At 36.4% G+C, this 25,509-nt stretch overlaps 1 long non-coding RNA gene across 1 annotated transcript; it reads left to right on the top strand.

The window, feature by feature from the left end:
• The first annotated feature begins 9,878 nt into the window (after positions 1-9,878).
• LOC111605841 lies at positions 9,879-22,998 on the top strand. Its single transcript, XR_002751854.1, has 3 exons — positions 9,879-9,988; positions 13,913-14,005; positions 21,851-22,998. It is a non-coding gene; the product is annotated as an uncharacterized LOC111605841 (long non-coding RNA).
• The last annotated feature ends 2,511 nt before the right edge of the window (positions 22,999-25,509 follow it).

Raw genomic sequence — 25,509 nt, 5'->3', positions numbered from 1 at the left:
GGTTTTGTTTTGACTGCATTTTTGTTGTTAAAAAACCCCAAAAAACTGTAAAACTGAAAATCCAAATATACAGACCTATGTAGTTTTGACTGTCAAATGTTTTTCTAAAATCAGACCAATTTTGATATTAAACATATAAATAAATACAGAGTGAACATTCAGGGTTTTTTTAACATGCTCATTTTAAACCACTATTTTGTAATTTCCTCTGATGTCAGTAACCAACAGCTTGTGAACTAATTGCAGTCGCCAAGTGGTAAACAGGCTTGTGAAGCAAGTAAAAGACATGACAACATGACAAAATATGTTTTCATTAGCTTATAGTTGATTAACCTCACAGCTAACATTTTTTTAATAGAGACACAGCAATTACTGTACATTTATTAACAAACTCCTTTTAGATTATCTCCTCACAAACGTCAATTACTGCATTTACTAATGACAAAATCAAGCTGTTGTCAGCTGCCAAACCTATCTTCTTAAATAGTGTTCTTTAATAAGTTTACAGGTTTTCATAAACTGTTATCTGAGAGAGAGTCTCTGCCATGGGATGTACTTGTGTCTTGTCTTTCTAATTCCCCCCACCTCCTGAGTTTTTGACTTGGGAAAAGTCATGTCGTGGTAAGAAAAAAATTATTTCACAAGCTATATTTAGAGCATGTATGAGAGTAGACTAGCAGCTTGTCTTGGGAGTCAAAAATAGGTACCATGTCTTGTGCGATGGGACAGCCAGCACAAATGGGCTGGCGCACCTATCCAATTAACACCCTGCCTGGCAATCCCTCTCAGGTCACCTGCTGACTCCCATGGCATGCTCTACCTGTCTCTGCTGCTCTCAACACATGGCCTACTCCAATATAGAATTAACAGCACTTTTCACCTGGTCACGTCGACGGGCCATAGATTAGACTGGTGCTGCATGGAGATATGCAAGGTACTCCAAATGAGGGCACAGGAGGTTAAGATTTCAAATGCAGTGGGGCTATTGTTTTGCCACTTCTTTAATATTAATTAAACTCTGAGGTTAAAATGTTCCAAACCAAAGTACTGCTTAATTCTTGCACAAGTGAACACCTGATAAGGAACTTTATTTAATGATCATCTGGATGTTACAACTTATCACACAGGTTATGACCTTGATAAATCTAATAGGCAGCTAGGTCTAAGTGGTTCTTTTGTGTTGTGAAATTTTTTAAATAAATTACATTTTCTACAATGTTAACTAAATAAGGCCTTTTTTAAGGTGTTGGGAGGGTCCATTTTCCAATTACTTAATCCCTAAACATGCAGTCAAATAGATGACAATTTTGCTGCTAAAAATAATAATATTGATGTCTATTGGGGTTGTATGGTAGCACTCTCAATAGCAGTGTTGTCTTGACGCAAGAAGTTTCTGGGTTCAAATCCTGATGAGCTGAGTCATTCTGCATGGAGTTTGCATGTTCTCCTGATGCACGTTTTGGTTCCTTCTCGGTTTTCTCACATCCTCTCACTTAACAAAACCACGACTGTTTAATGATCTCTCTAATTGAGTGTGCATATGCGTAGTTGAACCAATGACTAACCAGGGCATGCCTGATGACCACTGGAAAGACAAGTGCTTATGGATGATAGTGGATTTCTAATGTTTCTCTCAACTAAAAATATAATCACATTTTTATGTAAGGCAAATGTCATGCTTGAATAATCAGGCAGTTTATGTTGATCAGCAGAGTAGGTTTATCTGAACTCAAAGATTTAATTTTACATTTTATTTAACTTTTATTTTAAGTGGTTATGTAGAGGTATATTTACAGATGTCAGATAGTTTGATGTTAAAATTTAGACTAAGCATTTCTTCACAAATATTGCACTTTAAATTCTCTTATTGATGACTTGTGTGTTCTGCCTAAAAAGTCACACGATAAAATAAAGAAGACTTTATATTTTAAATCTATGAAGTAGTCTCTTTTGAGTCCTAAGTAAAATGCATAAAAGATGAATACCTCTACTTTTCTCTTAAAGTTCTTTACATATATAAAATTTGATGTTAATTCATTGTGAAAGTGAAAACCTTTCCTCATGCAACCTATAACACCTGAAAGGCAACCTTATTGCTCACCAAGGGAGGGGTATTTGGCAGTTGGAAGTAAATATCCCTTCACCCACCAAAACTGCTCTCTAGGCGACTTCAGAGTAGAAGAAAATCCAGCCCCTCTTTAGGAAGGGCTGAGCCCACTGGGCTTAAAGGTCCATTAGTATCAAAATTACTACCTCTTTCAAAGAACCTGCCATAAATTTTGTAGAAGAATTGGTAGGTCAAAAAAGAACACAAATTGGTGACAACCGGGAAAGCCTGATAGGTATATTTCTAACTATGATCATCAAATAAATGTATTAAACAGAACATTTTTCTTCAGTGTGATCTGTCTGTGCCTTTAATCCTCAAGTAGTCTGCCAGCTGTTGGCATTCTTGTTGGCATCTGGATACCATTTAAATCACATTCATTTTTAATGAACATTTTGAAGAACCTCAACAGACCACAGTGTAGTTTAAAAATATACACCAAATCCTTACAATAAACTAGTCTAACTCTGCAGACTGAAATAATTTGACATTGACATATTTTTCTACTGAGCATCTGAAAAAGATTTATCGTTTTTTTAAAGAGGTTTTGGTGCTTAGATGACTTATTGACTTTGGAATGAAGTTCTTTGACAAATTTACAGTGTCTGCCACAGTCTGTTTTCTCAATATTAGCTCAAGAAGCTCTCAGTAACTGCAGTTTCTACACTAGAGTGTGAATCATGTGACTAGTGGCTTGACTAGTTTAAGACTAGTCAAGCCACTTATTTGCTTTCAAATTTTGTTCTAGTCTGAGCTTCCTCACTTCGTGAGTTTTAAGCACTGCATTATTTTAGTGTAGTTTATGCATTGTAGCTTCTAGGCAAAGGTGTGGAAAATATATATTTTTTTGTCCTTTTAAGTTATTACAAAACTAGAGCATAAAATCTGATGGTAACGGATATCCTCAGAGTTGATGTGTAGCAAGAAGTGTTCCTTTCAGACCTCCATCTATTTGCTATACCAACTTAATACTTACAGAGTTTTGGGGGAACTGGTGCCATCTCCAATGGTCATTGAGCATCTGCACACATTGGCAGGTTATTACAGAGCAATAAACAGACAAACATGACATCAAACTATTTTACCCAGTGAAACTGTCGGTTACTCTGCAAAGCCCTTTTTTCAAGTGGGACAGGAATGCCTCTCCTCCTTCTCTACTTCCTTTTCAAATATTGCATCATTCAAAGAGGAGGATCATTAACCATCATCCTTCTCCTTGTCTTTATAGACTAGTTCTTAATCCAGACCAATAAGCAAGTTAAACCAGATCTTGTTTAAATCTTGCCTGGTGAAAACCTTGTACTAGACTTTGCTTCAGTCGGTCTGGGCTCTCAGCTGTTCAGAAAAATGTGCTTCCTGGAGGGGTGGACTGTGTTGAGGTTTTAGATTTTACCCAATTGCTAATGTTTGCCCGTGATGTATGTATGTAATGCACCAATTTGACGCTAAGAAGCTTACTGCTTTTGTCTGCGCTCTAAATAACCACCTTTCACCCTTTGGTACAGGGACTCCAGAAAATATAAATATTTCCATGATGATAGCAAGAACACATGTAAGATTAATGAAAATATCAATAATAATCTAAACTATGTCCTCTGAAGCTTTCAGTGTCTGGAGCCATGGTAGGCTGTGACATTACTTGATTGAGAAAAACATCATAGACAAGCTAGTGATTTAGTCAGTCTAAATTGCAGTTATTTTCTCACACCTTTCCATGCAGTTCTGTGAGTAAATAACAGCAATGTAAGTAAATCAGTGCCTCTCCAAATCTTCATGTGGGGTTCATGATTAAACTCAAGATTACAATCTTTGCAAAGTTAAACAACCACACATTTCTCCTCCTTTTCTTATAATGCATTTTAAATACTGTTAGCAAACAGCTACCGCCCCATACATTTTCCTCACATTTTATTTTATTTGTAATTGAAGTTTAAAAATATCTGCATGGGTACACTTAATTGATTATATATATTTTTTAAAAATCTTGCCAACTTAAATGAAATGTAACTGCACTTTTTATTTTTTAAAGTAATTTAAGAAGCAAAATTTTTTTTCATGATTAATTACCTTCAGTGTTCAGGCTAAGATATTCACCCAGCAAGGTGAAAAGATATTCTTCAGCAACAACCATTGTATTTTTAAAGTTATACCATCACATTAAAGTCCAGCCAAGGATAACAAAATGACACCATTAGATATTTTATCCTTGTAGAGTTTAAGTGGGGTTCACGGTCATTTAGAGAAGATTTACAGCAGTGTCCCATGAAGTATTTTGTGTGTGTGTTACAGCAGTATTTCTGGGTACCTGGTCTGACATACCTGCACATTAGGTTTTGTTTATGGTTTTCATGGACAGAATTGCTAGATGTAGATGTAGAGAGGTGGGTATCTGGTTTTAGAACCTCCGTGACTCATCTATCCTACCCTAACCCTAACTTTTACAGATTATGTAGTTTTGTCAGTGTCTTCAGGAGAGAGGCTTTTGTGTGTACTGGAGCAGTTTACACCTGAGTGTTAAATGGTCCGCATGAGAGTCAGATCCTCTAAGGTTAGTTATGTGGTTTTCTATGGAGAAAAGATGGATTGCTGCATCCGGGTTGGGGGTCAGTCTCTCCCTTAAGCAGAGTTTAAGTATCCGGGTGTTTTGCCCACAAGTGATAGTGAGCAAAACTCACAAGTGAAGAGGTGGATAGACTGAGGTTGATAATTATTGTTTTCTTGTGTTTTACACATTTCAAAACCTTTTGAAACGGGACTGAAAAAATATAGATATTTATCTTCTCTGTTAAAATAATTTGTCCTTTTTTGCTTAATCCTTATTGTTGCCTTTCTCAATTACATTATAAATCCTTATTGTTGCCTTTCTCAATTACATTATAAACTCACACCTACAGTAGATGTGATACACAGTTTCAGTTGAAAAGTAATGAAAACTAACATAGCTGCACTTATATATTCAAAAGTACAAGAAGAAAGTTTTTTGCTTTTTTGCTTTGTTTTTTTTATGTTGTTGTTGCCTTCCAGCCACAATAGATAAGATCTTTGCCTGAAGCCTAATCACCCCACACCCACATCCCAGAAAGACCCTCAAGTGGCATCCTGTGCCGATAAGAGTTGGTTAGATTTGATACATGACTCCATGTCTGCAGGTGTATGAATTCAATAATACTTTAACTCAGGATTTTCTCTCTGTCAACTTGAGAAAGGGAAATATCATTAGGCCAAGTTTTCCATGGATAAACGTTTCTATCAGGGGATGTTATAAACCATTCACATCATCAGAGAGGTATCACTTTGCAGAGATGAGTATTGCATGTGAAAGGCTACACTCACCTTAGTGGATCCCAGTGGATATTAACCTAACAGCTGAGGACTCCGGTGGGCACCTCAGCAGGCAGATATCCTTTATTATGCTGCAAGTCAGTGGGCACAAATATGATCCGGTTTATGTGAAGCTTTCAATGGAGCTTTGTAGAAAAGGGATGCAGCTTGTCTACACTGCATGTAATTTGCAGATTCTTTACACTGTATTGTGTATGCTGACAGGTTTGTGATTTGTTTGCACTTCACGGGCGTCTAATTGATTAAGATTAAAGGAGGGGATGGTTTGTGGGGCTGTCGAAGGAAACTCCTGCCACTTTTGTGTTTTTATGTGCTCCTCCTTTTTTTAAAGTGGGACTACACACCTAACATGAGCCAACACGGGCCACATGCTGGCCTGCATGCTGGTTCACATGCACTGCATGACACAGCAGCTGAATAAAGCCATCACTTGCTCACTAAATAACCAGCCCAGTGGCTTTGCTGTCTGTTCCAAGGGAGCTCTGCCAAGCCTCCTATCCACTCAGGAACTCCTACTGCACATTTTGTGGGCCTATTGTTATTAAAAAATAGATTAAGTGGAGGTTTCAAAGACTTTTTTTGCATTTAAAAGTAAAAATCAGCATTAATCAGACATGAAATGTTGTTTGATGTAACACTGAATGACAAGATTATATACAAGTCTAAAGAAGTTTACATTTGCATTGAGAACTTACAATTAAAGGAATTGAATCCCCAAAACCGTCACTTCTTTTAATTAAAGCATTAATGTGAAAGCTATGCTGAAGTGGGTTTTATGACAAAGAGAAAATATTATGTCAAAGTCAAAGAAGTGGTTTTATTTTCCACTGCAAGCTAAAGCATAATACTACAAAGAATTAGAACTGAATCCTGTCCTACTCCACTCGCTTTGATAGTGGACCACCATGTTATAAATAATGTAAAAGGATTTGCAAAGCAGAGAAAGAGAGCTGCTTTCAGAGGAGTGAACGTTCTTTTACTAGTATGTGACCAAAAAAAGGAAAAAAATGTGTTAAGTCTTTGCAGCCCAGACTTGAGGTATAAAAGAGTTCATATATTTTCTTTTGTATTGTTCAGGTTAAGAGAGTGTTTGGTTTCCTTTTTTACAGTTTTTGGTAGCTTATTTTTCTGCCAAAAAAGGTGTCCGTGGCCTACTGGGACCACTTAAAAGTTTATGCAGAGTACCGGCCAAGTTGGACAAAAAAGGAGCCTTGAAGTATACACACACTGGCCCCTTTCTCAGAACCTCTCAGCTCTGGCTTAGGGGGGAGTGTTGTTGGTTTATGAGAGGGGAAAATAGCCCCAGCCTCCCACAAAAGTGAAATGGGATTAAGGCCTTTGTTCGGTCCACAATGGTGAGGGGAATTAGCAATAGTTGTAGGCACTTAGAAGAGCTCTCACACTGAAGCTTATCCCAGATTTTGCACAATAATCATTTGAATATCAACAGTGTTTTGCAACTACAGCGTTAATGTATAAACCTTTCTCTTTAGGATATCAAAATCCCCAAAAGAAGTTCTTAGTTCATGGCTACATCACAAATATGGATGCCCTTATTTAGAAAATTTTATTTTTGTGCATTATTATTGCAGAAATATTTTTAAAATAAATGCCAAAGTTGTCATGCATTTATCTATTTTTTAATATTATTTGTCTACTTGGTGTGCTAAAATATCATTAAATCTCTAAAATGGATTTAATGCTGTTATTTTAATTATTTTCCGATGCCAAATAAACTTTTCAAAATAGTTTTAACAGTGCGGAAACAAGGACTTATGAGGCCCAAAAGCCACCACTGTGCCACTCCCTTTTATATTGTCCATGCGTGATCACTTTTGCATTCTGCATTTATTAATTCCCTTTAGGATTAATAAAGTATTTTCAAACTGAATTGAAATTAATTAAATAACCATTGAATAACTTGTTTTGCAGTTGACCAGTGAGCCAACAATGCACTACAATGACTGTTTTAAACAATCTGTCCTTTTACTTTATTTTCTAACTATGCAGCATGTTAGATGGATGTTCTGTATTAGATGGATGTGACCACTGTTGTTTCAATATTAATTTTTCTAAGAATTTCCTATTTCTTTTGTATGTAAACTGTGAAATTAAGCAATTCTAGGTCTTGATGAGATTTGTTTTTCTAAGCAGTTGACAGTTTTACAAAGTTTTTCTCAACTTCTATGATTTAGTCAAAGAAAGGTGCAGAGAGGTAAAATTTGATAAAATTTGCTTTAATTATTTTCAGAGTCTGAATACATCAAGAGGTTGTCTTTTAGCTCTATTAATTGCTTAGCTATTTACATCTGTAGTGTGCACAGACACAACTAGCAGAGAAATTATAAAATTAGCTACTTTTTTTTTTTACCTTAAACTATGAAAGTTAATTTGGTTCAGATACCCAACTCAAAAAGTACAGGTGTCTATAGTACAGATTATTTGCTTGCAGAGTGATATTTTAAGTGCTTATTTCTGGTAATGTTGATGAGTATGGCTTGCTGCTTATGAAGTTCCAAATTCACCAGAAGGGTTGAATACATAAAACCTTTTTTTTAAAATACTATCTTCCTAATAATGTCTTGCTACTGAAAAGCATGTCCATGTGCTGTAGAGGATAAGCAATCATCCCTTGTTTGTGGCTCTTCCTGCATGAATTGCTGCCCTTCTACTGTGGTTTAAGTTCCCATTTCTTCCTTCCACTCAACTTTACATTATTATGGTTGGATACAGCACTCTGTGGTGAGCAGTGAATTTTAATGGTTTGCCCTCCTTGTGAACAACTGCCAGCTTTCCAGGGCTGTGTCGGCCATAGCATATCATTTCTGCAATAACAACAAAACACAAATTTCTTCTACTTTTTTTTGAAACTGAAACATGGATTTTCATTAGCTGTAAGTCATAATCATAACAATTAACATGAATAAGCACATGATGTGTGTATTTAATCATTATAGTCTGGATTTTGAATTTAATTATTGAGATATTAGAATTTTTCAAAATGCACCTGGATGTGCATAATTGTATTAGTCAACATTAACTGGGTAAATTAAACTCTTGTTGGACCCCCAGGCCAATCTGGGTCCCCAACAGTTGCTTTGCCCAGTAATCCATTGGGCTGCCCCTGAATAAGAAATATACTTGAGTAAATATTTTATTTTTAAACTTTCCGAAATATAATGTGTCAAAAAGTGACATGTGACTTCAAAATGAATGGCTTCACTAAGTGATGTAGCAGAAATAATTGGTGTACAGATTCTTCTTTTAGAATAAAACATTTGATATATTTTAAAAACTTTAAGAAGATTGGTAGTCTTTTACTTTTTTTTTTTCAAGCCTTATTTAAAGAATCAAACTCTCGTTTGACTCGTCAGCAATGAGACAGATTCACTGACAGGCTGAACTCTCACAGAGGAGAGAAGGTTTGAGAGCTTTTGCCTTAGTTGTGTCTCACAAGACCGGCCCGTAGAAGGGAGATGGCCTCAGCATTTTTTTGCCCACACACTGAAAACGTATTGTCCAAATCACAAAACATTGAGTGAGATCAGCAGACTTGTCAAGAGGCCCTGGCTTGAATATGAATGATGAGAGAAGAGCAGGGTGGTCCTCGTGCTGTTTTGGTGTTAGGCAGGTGAACATAAGCTTAACTGTCTCTGGCAGCTGTCCATCGCCGAATCAGCAGAGGTTACCGCTGTAGAAAAGAGAGTGAGAGGGAGAGAAAAACACAGCTATTTAGCACTTTTATGTAAATTAGCTCCGGAAACTGAGAGAAAGCATCTGCAGGCCCCAGTGTAATTCTCAAAATATTTGTATGAAAGTGATTGCAAATTTTAAGTGCTAATATGAAATCATGACTCTGTCTTTCTCAAATTTGATCAACTTCTTCTCTCCTGGTGAATTGAAAAATGCTGGAAGTTGGTTTTTTGAAGTTCTTGCATATATATATATATCTATATATAGATATATAGATATATGGATATATATCTATATATCTATATATATATATTTCTGTCAATCTGCTGAAATTGAGACATAACACCTCCCATTCTTTCCTGTCCTTAACACATGCACGCACGCTAGCTCAATTCACTCAAGTGTCTGCATAGTTCTTCGCATTCAACTGGATACAATGATGCACAAGATGAATAAAGTTATCTCTGCAGCTGAAAGGGATGTTGCCGGTGGGAGGGAACGGGGAGGTTCCCCCTGTGCTCCCGAGCCTGAAAAGAGCCAGGCTTTGAGGGCCGCTGCTGTAGAGGTCAGGGACCCAGCTGCTTTTAGGGCTGAAAGGGACACTGGCGGGCTGGACCGGCCGCGAACAAAAAAAAACAAAAAACACACAATCACGTCAAATAAAGACATCTCAGATTGGATGCTGACAGATCCCTTCCCAAAGTCGCTGAACTCACTCAGCTCAAACTTTGCTCGGGTTTGTATCATGTTGCACAGTCTGAGTCCCACCTCACTTGAGCCTGACATATAAATCTTAGAGCTTTTTTTGTTTTAATTTTGGAGTCTGAAAACAACATTTCTACCCAGGTAGGATTTTTAAAAGTTATTTCCTGATGGCCGGAGTTGATGGCAATGTTAAAACCAACCAATTTTGAATATTCTGTTTTTCTCCATGTAGTCTCCATAAGGTGTTGTTTTCCTGTGTTGGACTCAGAAAGTGCTTTGTTGATCTGAGTTTTTTTGTTTGTTTGTTTTCAAACCTCAATGTAGATAGAGCTTCATTTTTTTTTTTCTGAAAACAGACATTAATACCCCTCCTTACTTCCAAGTTTACAGATTTCACAGGGTACAGAAATTTGCTCTGAGTTTAAATTTGTGGGAGGCAAGTAGGATAATAATCAGGCCACATTACGAGGAACCGATTGTTCATTTTCTCCGTCAGCAGCAGCAGCGGAGCTTTGCCCAGAGATGTGCCGACCTGTGCAGATGGGGTTCAAAGCCAATTTCCATGTTAAAAACTCTGCACGCTTCAAAAATCCTTTCTGACTGACTCTTGTTGATCAGAGTGTGCGACAAGGCTGTCTTTTTAAAGCTAGCAGAGACAGATGTAAGCGAACAAATGTACAACAAACAGTCTAGTTCTGAGTGTAGTAATGGTGTTGTTTTCATGCATGCCCTGAGGCGGTGACATGAAGACAAAAGATGGCTCTGAAGCGTGCCGTCAAAATGCAAAAAATGGGCCATTACATGTGTCATACAGTAATTACACAAGCTGTAAAAAAAAAAAAAGAAAAGTACGTCCTTATTTATTCTATTTTTTCCTCATTTTTCCTTCATCCAATATGTGTCAAGTGTCACTACAAAGCATTAATTCTTTTCAGAAATTCAGTTTAGCCATTCATCATCAGCTCACATTTACATTCGTTTTCCTTCATACACTCTGCAAGGAGAAGAAAGCGAGCACTGGAGTGGGGGAAATTTGTTTGATGAGTTATGAGATGAAAATTTCTTTTAGTATCACTTCTTCCATTCTGTTATGTTGTTCTTTATATTGCTGTCATTTGCAGCCTTATTTGTTTGTTTTTTTTGTTTCATTTTGTTTTCACTGACACAAATAATTTGCAGAAAAATATAAGTTGAGAGCTGAACAATCTTAACTACAGTCACATTTTCTTTTAGAGGGAAAGAAAACCAGAGAACAGACCCATTTTTTTCAGTTCTTTGTTCACTGCTATCATAAGACTCTAATGGTGTCTCTGCTATAAGCTTCCAGCCCCCTTCGACGCCGTGCTGGTTATAATATAGCCATTGAAACGCTTGCTTGCTGCAGAGTATTAAGCAATGGCGGAAACACAATCTTTGGTGGGCTCCTAACAATAGATAGGAGGCATGATGACTTATTAAACACAGCCAACCTTGCAGCATAGCTTTTCTCATTATCTTTTCAATTCCCAGCCTCTAAAGCCTACGGGTCTGGCGACAAAACTCTCCGTCGTGTAATTCTCTTGCAGGCTCCTTTCATCAGCCGATTTCGCGGAGAAATATGAAGCTGATTTTATCGCACTCTATAAATTCACAAAAGGCCCCCTCGAGTTGCCCCCATGGAAGGCATACCTCATCTCAGTGATGTGCCACCACTATTGCTGATCCCAGGCATTTGATAACAGAGTCTCTCCTTTTTTTTAATGATTTGACAGACATCAGACATGAGCCCTACAGACACAGCATTTTTAATACACTTTTCTTTGCTTGTTTACACCAGGCTGCTCAGATGAAAAGAACATATCTAACAAATCTTTCTCACAATAGGTGATATATATATTAAAAGGTACTGCAGCTTTAAGATAATAATCAGTCATGTGACTTTGTCACAAATAAATTTTGCTTTATTTTTGCAAGTAAAAAAGAAAATTAGCTCTGCAAAACTAAAAATATCTTGTTTTAAACAAATTTTCCTGAGACCTGCTGTCTTTAATAATGCTGGTATGAAAATATTTAAACTCATATGTATTCATACGCTGAGCATGTTAAAAGATTTTCATTCAAGCACAAACTTTGTTTTGAAATGGAAATGATAAAGATATTTTAAAAGAAAATAAAACAATGTAAAATGACTATTACTTTTTTTAAAAAATCTATATTTGTTCCTCTTTTTCATTAACAGTACTACTTAGCTTGTCAATAATCAATGCAATAATCTAAATTTGGATTTAGAAAGTCCAACTCCTATTGTAATTGCTGATTAACTTTTTCTGTGTATTCACTGATAATATTTTACAATTTATTTTTTGTTTTTGTGATTAGCCCCAAATCTTTGTTTGGAAGAACTCCTTACAATGACCCTAATCTTTGTCTCCTACCACAGAATTTTTATTTTATTTTAATTTTTTATTTATTTATCTATATTATCAGATTCAATTTGTCTAGGCCACTCCAAAAAATTAATATTACTTCCATTCAGAAGAAACGAGTATAAATATATATATTTTTTTACACATTCTCAATAAAAAAGCTGTGTTTTTAAAATATATTATCACAAATGCCTATGTTTTAGTTACAAAACATTGAAAACAGTCCATTTTGTTAAAAGCACCTGATAAATAGTTTGTTTTTTGTTTTTTTCAAGTATTTCTTTTTAAATAATTTCCTGTTTGGAATTGAAAGTGTTCACATTTAGATTTTTTTTTTTTTTAAATGCTACAAAAGTCTTCCCGCAATGCACAAATTGAGTAAATAATAGATTGCTGCTATCAAATAATTTAGATGACTAAAATGACATCTTACACAGACGACAAATTAGTTGCCAGGGAATCAGAAGGACAGCTACTGTCACATAATTTTAAATGCAATGCTTTTAAATGTTTCATCTGTTTTTCTCACGTGGGTTCTGGCATGTTTTTTGCATCCTGGCATGCAGCGGGAATTGTTGTCTTTGAAATGCTTTGACTGTGGTGTCACTTTTTGAAAAACTTTCATCACGCTCAGATACCTAATCAATTGAAATGGATCTGCCTTAGCCTGGAGCCCAGGTGTAACTTTGACCAGCTTTCATCAGCTCAGCCCTCGTCTCTCTCTCTTTTTTATGAAAAAAACAAACAAACCAGAAATCCATGCTTTCATGAAAATTTTAGTTTGAAATGGATACTCAGCTTCCCCACCGGGCTGGAGCTGAATTTAAAGTGACAGCATTTAATGTGAAAGCAGTTCAGATTATAAACAAAGCTGCATGCATATACGTCTGAAAATGTTTAAAATATTGCTGATAATTGTCACTTCTAACACGTCTGTCATTCAGCACCTCAGTACTAATTAGATTTCCTACATTATAATGTTTGATAATGGTACCGTCCAGCAAAACATTTGTGTGAGCCTTGTGTTAACTCTTTGTGAACCTATTTCATATTTGCTATTTCACCTCCACAGGGGAGAAAATATTATCTGCAATAATCACTGTCATCAACGTGATCCCCTCCGTGGTCTGTTGGCTCCAAATAAGTAATTTAGTTGTAAAGCAGCTTCATTTATTTTGCCTATTCATTTCTTCTTCCTATCATATATCTAAATACAAATCTTCATTTTATAACTGACAGCTTATTACCTCTGAGCACATGCTGATAAATTTAATTCCAATGAGTTAGCCTCCATTTTGCCATCCCATTATCCACTAATGTGGCAGCAGGCTGGCAGAGAGGAAACTTGCAGGAAAAGAACTCAGAAATTATTATTATTATTATTATTATTATTATTATTACTACTACTATTATTATTTTATTTTATTGTATTATTATTTTAAGTATTTAGTTTATTCTTTATCCTATATTTATTTTATTACAAAATAAATGTAGAATAAATAAAGATACAAATGCACAAATAAAACACAATTTTTGACATTAAGACACTTTTTAAAACATTTACTTACTCATTTCCATCCTTCCTTAATTGGTTAATTAAAATTCAGACACATCTGAACTAAAAACAGCATTTTTAATGATCCATTTTTCTTCCTTTCAGTTAATTTTGGAGAGGACATCCCTGTCTGAACGCACACTTTCTAACCAAGCAACCTTCCACCTCAGTTGGGTCTATTTTGGTGAAGCAACTAAAGTAAGTAAACAATTATTATTAGCTTTGATGTTGGCCTGAATGGCACTCAATTAACAATGTGGCTAATGAGCCCATTAAGGATGAAAGTGTTCTCAACAGGTATGAGAGGATACTGCTGTTTTTGGAGGCTCAGTTCTCAGCACTGAATGCAGCATAAATGACGGAGCTCTTTCTCAATCGCTTCAAAGGCCAAAGCTCCACTGCCCAGAGAGCAGAGTTAAATAAAGGTTTTCTTGCAACATAATAAAAAAGGAAGAAGAAAAAAAACCTAATAAATATTTTACATTTGGTTCAGATTGACAATGTACAAAAGCAACCAACTAACAAAGTTAGGTTTGCATAAAAATTTTCCTCCCGTCCCATTGAAGGCCAAATATTTTTCTTCCTCTCTCACAGCTCAAGGAGGAAATCCAGTTGTGTATTTTTTTATTTTATTTTTGTGCAAAATTTGTTTCAGTTTTGTTGAGCAAATGTTGAGTTTCCCCCTCTGTCTAAGAGTGATTACGTCGCAGTGCAAACAAGGCTTGTCTGTTGTAATGAAAGCAAAGTGAAAGAAAGGGGCTGGGAGCCCTTTTTTTCTGCCGCAGCAGCGTTTCCTCTGAAGGATTTCCCACTAAAACACACTGAAAGCCTCATGTGTGGATTATTTCCACATAATTTGCTGCTGGAATCCAAAAAGTACCCATCAGCTAGCAACAACAGATCTTTTTTTCTTCCCGACTGTTTTTAATACAAACTGTTTCTAACTCCATCAAACACATTCAAAAATGTTTTAATTTTCAATTCTCTTCTGTATTAAGAGTGCAAAAATGCACGTTGTATAAATATTGTTATTTTGCGCTTTAAATGTTTAGTGAAGGAAAAGCTGTTTTGATTCCTGTTGTTGAGTGGCAACAGTGTTTCTATGCATTCAGGCAGAAAATGGAACCATTTCTTTAAAAAAAGGCTAATTTAATTCAAAAACATTCACTTTGCACCAAAAAGTAACACAAAGTAACAAATAAATGTGTCTTTTTGTAAAACCTGCTTGTCTGCAGAAGTTTCCAAATGTTATCACTGGTTTCAGCTCAAGAATACCTTGAGGTGTTTTTTCCCCTTCCTTTTCTGTGTAAATCCGTCTAAAGCTGCCAGCGCTGACATACACAGCATATGCTAAATACAGATAAGAGCATTTTTTTTAATAGATCGGCAAAAAGTCTCCCCCACATAGCTCAATGGATGTGCTTTGAATGCAGTAGATAAGTTGGCTTAAGCTGAATGCTGTATCCCAGTGCAACATTGTGCGACTGGGTGAGCCCATCACAAAACTAGCCTTCCAGTAAAGACCACTTCCAGGGGAGGGATTATAGAAAAGCCTTCGAGATCAGCTTCATGTCTTGCTGGAGTTTATGATTATTAATAGTGCTGTATGACAGGGGAAGAAAATAGGCGTTGGCAGGGATCATGTGGCAAAAAATCTTTAAGCCATTTATTTACCTACAATGTCAAATGAAATAGAGTGGAAGGAGTTTGTTTGGATGTCTTGCTGCTTTGTTTAGTCAACTTTTCAAGTGTTTTTTTTATGTGTGTAAATATTGATTTCTTCATGAATTGTGTTTAGACTATTAAACTTTACGATAAAAAGTTCACATTTTCACGAAAAGAACAGATAAATTATTGCAAATGAGGTTTTCTGGAGAGAGTTTTATGGGTGAGCTGAGGTCATAAAGTTTGATTTTTACTTTGTTACATTACCTCTAGTTGGATTTGTATAGATAGATAGATAGATAGATAGATAGATAGATAGATAGATAGATAGATAGATAGATAGATAGATAGATAGATAGATAGATAGATAGATAGATAGATAGATAGATAGATAGATAGATAGATAGATAGATAGATAGATAGATAGATAGATAGATAGATAGATAGATAGATAGATAGATAGATAGATAGATAGATAGATAGATAGATAGATAGAGTAGGGACTGTTGGACTGGCTTTGTTTCTTTAAGCTCTCCTCAGGTCATCTGATTATGTGGCCGAAGAAATGAGAGGGGCCAGATAAGCCTCTTTTATTCCTCCAAGCCACTCAAGAGCTGAAGCACCAGCTTCTGTCGCCGCGCTGTGACGAGGGAAGAAAACAAGTCATTTGTGAACAACAAAATTGCTTCTCTCTAAAATGTGCTTGTTAAATCCCAAACACGTGGCTGAACCACTTTGATAGTGTGTCTCTTTAACTTTTATTTCCTGTTTAAAATGAAATTAACTTTCCATACAGTTTCACAAGCTCAACGTGTTTAGAGACACTGTGGGGTTTTAGACTGCTATCTTATGTTTTGAACCGCAGGATTAAGCTTTAAAGATTTCAGCTCCCTTGATTATGGTGCTTTGCAAAAAAAAATAAAAAATCTAAAATTGCATCTCATTCAGTAATATGGAAATGTCCCCAGTTCCTACTACGTGTCACGGGGGCATCTTTTCTCTGCCTCCTTAATAAGGCTGTTCTGCAGGCCTCTACTGTAATATATTTCCCCAATAAAGCAATTCCAAAGCCAGTCTGGCCTTTTGACCAGAGCTGAGAATGTGGAAAGCAGCAGGCTGCCTTTGCTAACTAGGCTTTACTCTCTAATATTAGATACCTGTCCCTTGGCTTTTTCAGAAGGGTGGTGGTGGTGGGGGTGAGCTTAGCAGTTGATATTTTCATTTGGTCCTGCCAAGATGCGACACCCCTGCTTTAATCTTGTGTTTGACGCTAAGCGCTCTGTTCATGAAGAGTCTCGCCGAACTTCAACCTCCGGGTGCTGCTGTCATATAAAAAAATGATGCGAGAGGAGGCGGGGTGAGTGGAGCTGCTCTGTGTATCCTTGACCTCTCCCGTTGGCCCGCCAAAGTCTTTCCCCTGCCCTTTTTAATCAGGTGGGACCTTCCCTTTTAGAGAAGAAGATTGTATATTCTCTGCATCTTTTGTTCTAACTGGCACACATACCTACAGACAGAGAGTTTTTAATCTCAACAAACACAGATAAAAATGTTCTCTTTAATTTCATCCTTGATGAGATGCTTGAATCATGTAATATACAAAATGAAAAATTCTGTATTTTGATTATGTTTTCAAGACCAGAGCTGCAGGATTATCAAGCAAACTCTTAGAAACAAGACCAGGGAGTGGTCTGTAGAATTCCTCATTATAAGCAACTACCTCTTCAGCCAGCCACGCTGGCATTGTGCACCACTTCCGTGTTAGCGTTTATCGTGATGTTGAGGACAAACAAGCCACTTCTCTGCAATCATTAAAGGTGTGCTTCCCCTACTGATTGATGTGCTGGAATCAATTGCTCCCCATAGCATCCATGTCAGTCTATTACACCACAGCCGGGTAATGACAGGCTGTTCTCCGCAAGATTATAGAGCATTGTCACAAAGCAACAAAGACTTGCTTCCCTTTTGTCTGACCTGGTCTGTGATAATTGGAAAAAGCTTCATTTTTACACCAAAGGAGAAAAAAAAATGCATTGATGGAGGTGTGTTTTTATTAGAAATACTGTTGATGCAGTTAATTGCTTTAATGATTTATGCATCTGAATAAAAGTCCAGAAAATAGTATTTTTTTTATTTTTTATTGTAAAAAAGATTAGTGCATCAAAAATAAAACTGAAAGGTGTGATGTGCAATCACATCCACTCCCCTGTACTCTGATCCCCCAAAATAAAACCAAGTACAAACACCTGCCCTTCAATTCAAAGCTTGGATTCTACTTTATAACCTAATTCTGCTCTAATCTTCCCCACAACTTTGTCCCTGACCTGTCTGGTGCAGTTCTTTGATCTTCGTCATGCTGTTTGTACTCTAATAATCTTTTGCAAGCCGTTGAAACCTTCACAGAACAACTGAGCTTTATTATACAAAACTGGGCTTTGTTTAGGAGTTGGGTGAATTCTGAGGGTAGATGAGGTGTAAGACTAAAAAGGCATGAATATGAATGCACCCCAAAATCTGTAGCTTTTTTTTTTATTTCAGAGTTATATGCTCTTTTGTATTGCTATATAGCATGCAACATTTCAAAACACATAAAAATTCATTTGTCCATTATCTAAATCTGCACGACACTTTTTAAGGCTCTTCTTTTGACGAAACCATGTACCATTTTTCTTGTCAATTTTACACTACTTGTGTTAATCTCACATGAAATCAGGATAAAGTGTATTGACGATAAAAGGGTATTAAAATTTTTTTTTAAGTATTTTCCGTCCTCTGTACAATTAAATACTTTGAAATTCATACAACAAAATGTGAAGAAGTTCAAGTTTTGTTTGTAGTTTCACAAGGCACTGCTTTTCTTTAAATTTCAGCAAATGCTTTCCAATCCAAACATATTTGAAATCTCCAAAACAACAGGTGTTTTCTCCCTCTGAGTAACTGTCCTTTTTATTGTCCTGTGAATACCATGCAGCTTGGTCACTGCCAAGCTGACTTCCATCCAAACCGCCAAGTGCCAACAAGCAACCCTGCAACTCAGTGATGCAGCAAGCAGCCCTGAACCTGATTACACATGATCAAAGACAAATTCTTCAACAATTTGATTATGTTTTTAAGCTTGAATAAGATCAACATGCCCGCAGCTGCAGCGTTCCTCTGAAATACCTAATTGAAAAGACTTTTTTTTTTTTTACCTTTGCTTGGTTTAATGCAGCAATTGCCGTTTTCCTCAGGTTGACCTCAATCACTGGAGCAGGACTACAGTGTGTGCTGCATTTAATTACCTACAGTGAATTTGATTATCAGGAAATATGGTGCATATCAAGTGAATCCCTGCCCTCGAGAAATATCTTTTCTGTATAGTTAAAGTTGGAAAAAGATGACATGGGAACTTCAGTCAAGACAAAAGGCGCCAGCTAATGAGACTGGTTAGTGATTCAAATTTATGGAAATTTTATTAATTACAGAAACCTATCTTTCATCCGTACCATTTGGTTCGTGAAGTAATTAAAGCCAACAATGGCTGTCGCCGCAGTCGAGGAACCAAACAAGATCAAAGAAGACGGAGCACTGAGGAGAAAGTCCTGCGTATCCTGATCCGGGCCTGGCCGTGGGCATCGTGGCCTCATTAAAACCCAATCGTGCTGATCATCAATTAACCTGCTTTGTTTTTGCTTCTGATTTGTAACTTGCACAACAACCGTTCCCCAGTGTTAAAAGTTTGTGCCAGAGGGGAATGAGGCTCATCATAAGTGCTGCCTCTGTGGCATAGAGGGACAACTTTTGATTGGTTGACTGGAAAGAAAAGCTTGACCGATACGTCTCTTTAGTCCAAGGAAATTCTAAACTCTCAGAAGAATCTTGTATCATAATAACTGATATCTGCAGTTACTTTTATTTATTTATTTATTTTAGTTTTGGCATAGCAAGTGAAAATAAGAACAGAAAAGGAAAAATCTTTCATTTTTGGGGGGTGGGGGAGTTGTTTTGTTTTTTGTTTTGGCCACAGCAAAAACTGTAATTTTGTAAAACAATGTGTTGTGAATTCTATTATTGTCATAAAATCTGCTTAAATCTTTACATTCAGGCAGAGAGATCTGTAAATTGGTGGAAAGTATTTTTTGGTTTTGTTCAGCAATATTTTAATTTTCTTGGATCTTATTATGGTCAAAAATTGGTTTACATACATACATACATATATATATATTATATATATATATATATATATATATATATATTTGTGTGTGTGTGTGTGTGTGTGTGTGTGTGTGTGTGTGTGTGTGTGTGTGTGTGTGTGTGTGTGTGTGTGTGTGTGTGTAAAGAGCTAACTATAAGTTGCAACAGAACTACTGCAATTCATGATACAGATGGCATTAATTTCTTTGAGATCACACTAGAGGATTAATCAGCAGTCTCTAAATATTTTGGACAGCTTCTAAAGGAGTTATGTGTACCATTTTCATAGAAAAATATAAGTCCACATTCTTACTCATAAGTAATAAGTTGCCAATCAAACATGTTAGTTCAGACATAAAAAAGAGAAAACCTTTCATTGTAACTTTTAGGTTATTTAAATCCTTTATGATTTAGACTATTGGTCAGAATCTGTTGTCTACCTTCTATTGAACAATCACTTTATAATGTAATTTGAACTATGTCTTTACACCTGAAGAAGATATAACCCAAAGTTGATCAGTCTTGATGTCAAAATTGTGAAAATTCAGTATGTCTGAAATCATTATCCTGCTGTGAGTGGTTTCTAAAATAACAGTAGATTGCTTTCTTTTCAATAAAAACTGGAACAGAAGTTTGTCAGTGAACTATATTAGGTTCTCTGTTCTTTATATTACTCTCAATCTTCCGGATGTGCATCCTCATACTGACATGCAAGCATACTGATAACAAAGTTGTCAATCTGCAAGGGTATTGCAAAAATGAGAATCTCAAGGTTTTTGTTAAAAATCTATGTAACCTAAACTCAATCCAGGTGAGAATTATTTTTTATAATAAGAGGATAAATACTTGGGTATGAGATTTTGAACAAATTTGAAGAACTTTGTTAAAAGGATTTTTTGAATATCAAAAATGAATCTTAATATTTTAGATGATAAGAAACTGTCTGATATTTAAATGTTCGATGTTTAAACACTTTGAGATAATTTCACATTTGTCTTATTGGTTTCCAGTCCGGTTTCAAACAAACTTATAAATGAGCAGAACTGTGGAGTATGTTTATATTCAAGGATTAAAAATTGTTTCTACAGAAACAAAAGTTAAGAACAGGTCTACTAAGACTGGATTGGTTTAGAAACAAATGTTGACTCATGTCTAATTCTTTGTACCTTTTTGTCTTCTTTTGCCTGTCTTTTTTAATGATACCCTCAATCTAGCTGCAGCACTTTTTGCAAGTAATATGTTTTCTGTATTTTATCTTTATTTTTGTTACAAAATGTGGAAAGTCCATCTGTATCAAAAATGTGTTTAATGTGTTGCATTTTTTACCCTACAAGTGTATCCTTATTGTTCTTTTCAACAGAAAAGCTCTGCCTGGAATTGCATCTACAAATTGGTTCTCTCCTGTCAGGCCTGTCTCCTTTTTAACAGTTACTGTTTGTTGTCCCTCTTCAATTAATAAAAAAATGAACAAATCATTTATTTTTCTTCAACTGAACAGTTATGTCTAAAGTTCTCCACCTAGCTACTATGAACAAAACTTTTTCTTGACTGAAAAGTTGTAAAGATGAACTTAAAGCACTGTTCATCCAAACACATCTCATGACCCCACATTCTGTTTAGATAACAAATGACTGGCCAGTCTTTACTTTTATTATTTGCAGTGGAAGTCATATTTAAAATAAGAGATTAGCTGCTCATCACAATATTGGTGGATTATCAACAACCTCCAATGAAAGCAGCCCTGGCTGCGGGTCGATAAGAGTTTGACTGCATTTCGAATTAATTTTCTTGAGCTTAGAGAGCCGGCCTCCTATCTTGTTATTGATCAAAGCCTTAATCCATAAGCAAGCCCATCCTCTCCTTGTGGAATGAGCTGTAAAATATATAAAACCATCACTATGAGGGGGTGGGGGGAACTCTTGACTGTTTAAAAAAAATGAAGTGATTTTGACTGTATTATTTAGGAATTTATTCCCAGAGCATTGTTTCACTCCTCTGTTGAGGTCGTATTAATTGTATTTTTGTTTGATATCCTTTTAACTTTGTTTATTTTTTGGGGGGTTTTTTGCATGGGGGAGGTAATATTCATTCAGCTCCATCCTCCTTTTGGGCTGGGCTTGTGTTTACATGATGACAGATTGATTTCTAGGGAAAACAGGATTGGCCCCCAACACACCTCAGCTGCTTTCTGTTTGTCTTTTCCAACAGAGGGACCTCCACTGTGGATGAAATTTAGCCACAATCCCTCTGACCTTTTGGGTTCAACGTTTGTCTCCAGTCCAGTGACCACAAACAACTCCTGGATTGCTGTAAATGTCAGTGCAGCGGTGTCCCCGCCCTATCCCCTGTGAACCACAGAGCTGCACTCAACCTGCACTAACAGGACAATTTCATGAGGGCTCCATTATCAGTTAGACCAGGTTTGATAACTCAGGTTTCCTTCTAATGACGTCTCTATAACCTGAAGAGCTATCATCAGTCAGGCAGTAAAGAGTCTCTTGTACTTTTTTTTATTTTACTTTTATCCAGCCAAAAATATCATATGAGTCAAAGGTAGAAATTATTAAAAATAATTTTGACCTATTTTGTGTACCACCCAGTGTTCACCATCTATCATAATTGTCAGATGTAATAGATTGTAATTTATATCCTGAAGACACTGGTTGTAATGCATTCCATTTTGAAGCACTTTGGCTCACACTTCCCCCCACCCATAAACAGACACGCTCCCTTTTCTCTGCTCCCTGGGCCTCCTGAGGTTGGTGTCTCTGCTTTAGAACTCCATTGTTGCCTGCTGCTGGATAATGCCCTTATTAATTGTACCTCTTTGTAAGGTGTCAGCTGTAGCCTCAGATTGAGATGGATGGATCTCTGGAGTCTGCTTCCCTGGCCCTCCATAGACCCTCTATCTCTGCGCAACACACAGATGCAACAGCGAGCTCTGCCACATATGACTAAAAGCCTTGATAAAACAGGCATTTTAATTGTTGCACCAGGAAGGAAAAGGTCTCCAACTAAAACCTAATAAAGGTAATTTTACCTATTTCTAAGGTGAGTCGGCATCTTACGTAGGATCCATAACAAAGCTGAATTATATCTAGATTTCTTTTCTGTATTGATTATTTCAGTTTATTGCAGATATGCTGCTTAATTAAGCGCATTGAACCCTTTGTGAATTTAGCTGCATTGACATCAAATCCTCCAGCTCTCATTAAAGGAAACAGTCAGTTTAATTAATGTATATTAAGCTCCACTGATACTATTTTTTTAGCTTTGAGTAAAGCATGGTGGTGCCTCCGTTGGGTCCTAAAAAGAAAGGTTTGATAGCTTCCTTAAGAATAAGACCTTTATTTGTTTATTATTATTATTGTTATTATTATTATTATTATTATTATTATTATTATTATTATTGCTCCTTAATCATTTGCAGATGTATTAATTAAATTGCAATATATTGAAATGGGTGAAATAATAAATAAGGATTACTAACGGTATCTCTCACATTAGTTTGTTTCGATTTAAGACAACAACCTACAAAATAATAGTAGTAGCTCTGTCTCCCTCATGTTTTACTGCTGTTATGGTGTAAAATGTGATTGCTATTTTTTCAATTAAAAAAATTTACTGTGTATGCTGTACTTTTGGCCTTTTTTTATACAAGGCTCCATAGAGTTCACTTTTTTAATATGGCTTTATGCTTGCCAGATTTTGCAAATCAACTCTTTTCTGACGGAAAATGTTGATCTTCAGCCTCTTTGGTGACATGTACTTTCATGATTTCCCTGAACAGTTTTAACATTTTGCAGAATTAATCTCGTGAGATTTATGTGAGAGGTGAGAGGAAGCAGGTTACCCCACACACCTTCAGTCAACCTGTCTTATGTCCATGATTTGTAGTCCACTTTGTTGCATAAGTAAAGCTTGAATACAAATTCACATTTCACCATAAACTGTTGTCAAATTGCTTCTATTGTGTCAAGATATTAGAGTTAAAAGAAAATAAGTTGCAAAAGCAGAATGCTCAAACCTCAGTTTCCTAATTAAAACATCACTTGAGAAATTGTTGCTCTTTAAAATCTCCACAGTTTGAGCATCAGCTCAGAGAGGAAGAAAGAAGCGGCAGGGGATAAAAAAAAGAAAAGAGAAAGCGCACAGAAGAAAATAGAGATCCATTCCCTTCAGATCCCATTTAGAAAGGGCCCTGCACATTTTTAAAGTGTCAATTGTTTTTGGCTCTTGAAGTGTAGATGGAATGTTTGAATTCCAGTATTAACTGTAGTGCCTGCTGAGTTAAATTATGGTCCCTGGGCAGTGGGGTGGGAGTAATCAATAAGAATACACGAGGCGGTGTGTAATGTGTCTGCTCCTAGCAGCAGGGACACCGTCCCCCTTAGCCTGTCCCCCAGCAGGTTAGATAAATATGATACTGAAACAGGGCACACTGGATTATATGATATCAATGTAGAATCAGGGAAGTGCTATTACACTCCCCTAGCCCACTGTGAGTACTATTGACAAGGTTGGCTTTGAACACTGTAGTGTATTCCTCACTCTTGCCACTCTCCGTTTCCTCGCTTTTTCCCCCCCCTTTTCCTCCCTGCATAATTTGAAGAACCCCGAGAGGAGAGGGATCTATATTTCACTTAGCTTTGATTAAAATGCCTGTTTTATGTCTCCGCCTCAAAGTTGTGTTTGCTGGTTCCACGAGTTAATCTGTCCTTGGCTTGCTTTGATCATAACTTACACATTTTCATGTGTTTTTCATATAAATAGCGGGGGGAAAAAAAAAAACTAATGTTCAATCAATTCAGCACAATTGATTTGGTTTTTCACCATGTGATCCTATTGATATGTAGCTCTTTACTTCTTCCTCATGCTGACCCTGTCAAATGTCCAGCCAATTAACTGTTGTGCAGATGTTGGTTTTTTTCTGCCTACTTACCAGTTGCTCATACAGTAACCTCATATTACTGCTCTGTTCGGACTATTGATTAACTATTGCTCCTTAGTGGTGAAGGATCAAACCTGGCATGACTAAAAGGCCATTATCAGTGTCCACTTCAGATAACCTGGTACAGGTCACAACCCCATCTGCCCTCTCCAGCCATTTAAACCACCCCTCCCCTTCAGAGAGACATCATTATCATTCTTGTCTTAAATGACAAGCAGGTCGGTAAAGATGAGCGTGTCACATGTGAATACAATATGCTTCTGTGAGACACCACCTGAGGCTTTCCTTAAAAAATGCATGAGCTCTGATGTGATAAAGGCGCTCCAGGCGAATGTAGCGCGCGCAGGATAATTTGGGAAAATAATATCTCAGATTGTAAAATGAAAAAGCAAACTTTTTAGATGTTTTTAAAAAGTCTAAGTTTCCCCTTGTGTTAGATCTGCTCAGTATTTGGAGTTGAAGTCATCAATGTAAAACTGATGTGTTTTGCATGAATGGTACCCAAGGCAAGCCCCTCTTTTAGCACCTCCATTTTATGGCAACACCAAGATTATTGTTGAAAAAGTGAAGATTTTTGCCCAGGTTTGCCCAGTTTAATGTCTTGCTCATTTATTTTTGCTTTCTTTTAGTCTCAGTCTGAGTTTATCCTAATACCAAAATACATTTAAAATGCTACTTTAAAAAAAAAGTCTTATAAATATTTGTACTTTGAAGAGTCTCTGTGGCCCTAAATGCCTCAATCCATGCTTCCCCACAGCAGCATCTCATTCATTTAATAGACACCTGTTCATTATTCATTATTCAACTTTCGTTTTCTTCTTGCCAAATTTTCCTGCTGGCCTTTCAAACTCATGGTTTGGATTTATTTATTTGTTCCTTTGTTGAGTACGTTTTTAAATCTTTAATTTGTGAATTG

Source organism: Xiphophorus maculatus, chromosome 2 (genome assembly GCF_002775205.1).
Source record: "Xiphophorus maculatus strain JP 163 A chromosome 2, X_maculatus-5.0-male, whole genome shotgun sequence".
In the NCBI taxonomy this organism is placed as follows: domain Eukaryota; kingdom Metazoa; phylum Chordata; class Actinopteri; order Cyprinodontiformes; family Poeciliidae; genus Xiphophorus; species Xiphophorus maculatus.
Note: the sequence above shows the minus strand (reverse complement) of the source record. Positions and strands in the feature narration are given on the sequence as shown.